This window comes from Egretta garzetta, unplaced genomic scaffold, assembly GCF_000687185.1.
Source record: "Egretta garzetta isolate BGI_Z169 unplaced genomic scaffold, ASM68718v1 scaffold474, whole genome shotgun sequence".
Lineage (NCBI taxonomy): Eukaryota > Metazoa > Chordata > Aves > Pelecaniformes > Ardeidae > Egretta > Egretta garzetta.
The window spans coordinates 537,477-541,025 of NW_009259524.1; the positions used below are offsets into that span (position 1 = coordinate 537,477).

General features: G+C 40.0%; 1 protein-coding gene across 3 annotated transcripts in view; it reads left to right on the forward strand.

Annotated features, from left to right (window-relative positions):
* The window catches only part of INO80D (INO80 complex subunit D), a 46,736-nt gene that overhangs the window by 1,262 nt on the left and 41,925 nt on the right, over positions 1-3,549 (forward strand). For 2 of the 3 annotated variants that reach the window (XM_035893020.1, XM_035893021.1), the window contains exon 1: positions 7-316. The gene's annotated coding sequence lies outside the window, so the exon portion shown is untranslated. Of the gene's footprint in view, positions 1-6; positions 317-3,549 lie in introns of those variants that run through there. The other variant, XM_009637485.2, reaches the window with a different exon arrangement.

Genomic DNA, 3,549 nt, shown 5'->3' on the forward strand with positions numbered 1-3,549 from the left:
ACTGCCCCAGGACCGGTCGGCGTTAGCGGGACGGGGGCAACAGCCCGCGGCCAGGGGACGGGGTAGCCTCAGCGGCCCCTACACAGCAAGGGCCGTGTTTGGACTCGGGCACTGGCCCTCTCTCATGTCAACACTGGGGGACCCTAGTTGTCCCCACAGGCCGGGGTCCCACTGGGGTAGGGGGGTCCCCCCTGTGAGGTGCCGCTGCCCCCCAGGACTGAAAATGAAAGGATCCTTTTTTTTCAGGGAAAGGAACGTCTGGTAGTTGTGAAGTGAGTCCACTGGAAAACCCACCAACGCGCTTCACCCCGCACAGGTGAAATAGCTCCGGGTTCTAATGCGGGAGGTGTCTGGTTTTTGGTCAAATGTTCCTTAATATGTCTTTTAGCTCAAAATGCTAATGACTTTGTGCAGGTAACCTCAAATGAATTTTGGAAATGACAGTAATGCTCACCTTAAAGCCTTATGTTATACTATCTGATTAAAATATGCAGATCTATAGTTAGTTCTAACTTTGTTACTTAACAACATACGATGAAGGTTTATTTTAAGGCTGTTCCCAATTTTTGAGGATTGGTAGACTTAAAAAGAAAATTGGCAGATTTAGGGCAACACATCATTCCCCTGTAGGCGAGTGCCCTCTCCTATGGGCACCCCTGTACTGGCAGTGTTTCACGGTAAGGCCGTATCCACCAGGTACCGCTGCTGATTGATGAACAGGAGTGCTTGTGTTTTGTATGATGCTGTCACTTAAAACCTGGTGACATTTTTGCAGTCATCTTCAGCCTTTTATGTGACTTGTTTGTAATGCATATGTACATCAGACAAGCTTTATTAATTTTAAAGCTAAATTATCTACTGAAAGCAACCCAAAATTTACTTAGCGGGAGTTATTTTGATGTTTCAATATTTTTATGGTGAGTGAATGAATTTATACATAGGGCCTGGTCCTACAGAGTTGCATGTACCGTGTTCTCACACTATGGTAAATCCTCAGGAGGTACAAATTTATTGTGATACCATATTGAAACTTGGATAGCTTATAACTGCTAAAAGGCTGCTCTGTGAGGAGCTCTACTGCTGTATTTTATTTATTGAGTATTCCCACTGAAGCTGGAATGATATTCCTGTACTGTGTGAAAATAAGCTTGTTTGTCTTTGCAGCATTGGGACTAAAAATAAGACTAAAGTATTTTGTTTAACCTCATATGCAAGTGCAGGTTATCTGTTATTTGAATAAATAGAAGACATGGACTTACAGCCTTTTTTTCATTCGAGTACAGATGCAAGGTATGCTGTGGTATGTTTAGTCTCTGCTTTCTCTCAGGATCATGGTTTTGATATTTGAGATAAGGTTTTAAAGTGCTTTTCTGCAATGTTGCAATGGCCTAAATGTTCCATTTGTTGCTGCATCTGAAGGCCGCCTTTCTGCAGCCTCGCTTGCCCTGGCAAAACCTGGGCCTGTTTATAGCCACATTGAAATAAGCGTGCTTCTGTGCAAGCACGAGAATCTGCCTCTGAGGATGTGATTGCAGGACTGGGGCCTGAGACCTTCTGCTCAAATAGAGAAATCCTTGTTCAAAAGAATTCCAAAGATACGGAGCCCGTCTTGAAACTTGGGTCAGGAATAGCCATGTTTAGGAAATTATTTTACTGAAAACTATAGGAATGTGCTCTTAGCGACAGTTATGAATCTTCCTGCTTAACATCTTTTCTCTTTAGAAATTCTTTTGAAGTTTCTAAAATTCTTAGTCTTAAATGTTTGTTGTTTTTTAGGCTTTGGGCTGTCTTTGTCATGTTTTATTTAAGGTACTATTTATCAGATGGGTGAATCAGCTGAAATTTAAATTTTTGCTTAGATTCATTTTGTGTAGGAAAACAAAAAGAAGAACCTGTTCAATTTTGGAACAAAAAGAGTTATTTTCCTTCCTCTTAGTTATGTTTTCTGCTGTTGACTAAAACTTGTTACAAATCCATGAGTTCTCTAGCCATTATTATTATTAGGAGTAATACTTAAATTTAATTCTGTGTTTATTGCATTATATTCTGAAGCATAATCTACATTATCAGTATTGCCTAAAATATCCTGCTGCTTTTCTGTTGATATATTGGACATCCTTATGCAATATAAACTGCCTTTTTGCAGAGTTGAAGTAATAAGCTTTCTGAAAAGGCAGAATGAGGACAATGTTGCTGCTTCTGTCTTCCTAGGTAGATTTTAACGTATGAAAAAAAGTAGTCCAAAATATGATTCCAGGTGGTAACTAAAAACGCCTAGTAAGATGGTAACATTAAGTGCCTTGGTCAGTCAGGGTACTTGAATGTGTGTACAGTACCTTGGCTTGTGCAGGGCTCTTCAGAGATCTTCTGGAGTAAGGATTGTGCTCTAGTTAATAAAAGTGTTCCCTACAGGAACTCTTGTAGTTGACTTTGGTTCCTTCCCAGTGTTTTCTGCCTCAATTTGGATGCTTTTACTAACAAAAAGACTCTTGTTTCCAGAATTACAGCAGGCTTGGTTTGGTAGCTGAGCGTAGTAGAGAACTGAGCTGTTAAATGACCAGAACTAAGCCAAAGTTATGGTTAGATCACAGAATGGGGACAGAAGTTACAACTTTGTGGTGTTGATGTCAACCACAATCAGATGTGGTGCAGCTTCTCTTGATAGAACAGGGCGCTTCACAGAGAGGTACTGGTTGCCTAAAGTCTTTTAGTATGAAATAAAAAAAAAAGGAATGTTTTTGCTTTCTCTCTAATAGCATAGTTTTCACTAATAGTACCTGAAAGGTTTTAGTGTAAAGTAGCTTTAAGTGCATGCCTCTTTGCAATGATATTTATGGTCTGTGTTCATCTCTGTGTGGATGAAATTCCATGTTGCCCAGACATCTTAAAATCTATGTATTTACTGTTAGTTTCAGCAACAGGGTCAGACAGTGGCAACGCAGTGAATTGTTCTTCTTGGTCAAGTTGAAGAATGAACAGAACTACTATTTATGCTATTTGTGTTTGTGGAAAAGCTGAGGTTCTTGGAAATCTGTGTTCTGCTTCTGGCCCCAAGCTGATGGTTTTGGAAGCATATGTAGATGATTGTACCTTGTCTGTGAGATGTCATGAACACACCAAGCAATTTAACATGAAATCTGTCCTAGTATTAGCAAATGCAAAACACCATACTTAATACCTCTTTTTGTTTGGATGCAATGTGTGAAGCTCTGAGCTCAGTCCTCTTAATTATACATCTTTTAACCACCGACATAACAATTGCCTTGCAATTTACAATGCATTTGGGGATTCCATTGCCTAAAAGGGTCTTACGTACGTTGAATGTCAAGTTCTGAGCATACGTTTAAGAATGTGTCCAACCCACATGACTTTATATAGTCCAATATTTTTAGCACAGTGTTTTCTCAAAATTACTGGTTGAGTTTTGGGGCTATGATGCTTTGGGCTTTCTAATAGTGACTAGGCCATTAACTTCTCTGTGGACTACAGATGACGTCAGGTACCAAATTTCTGTGTGACATAATGCTGATATTCAGTATGGTCTAGCAA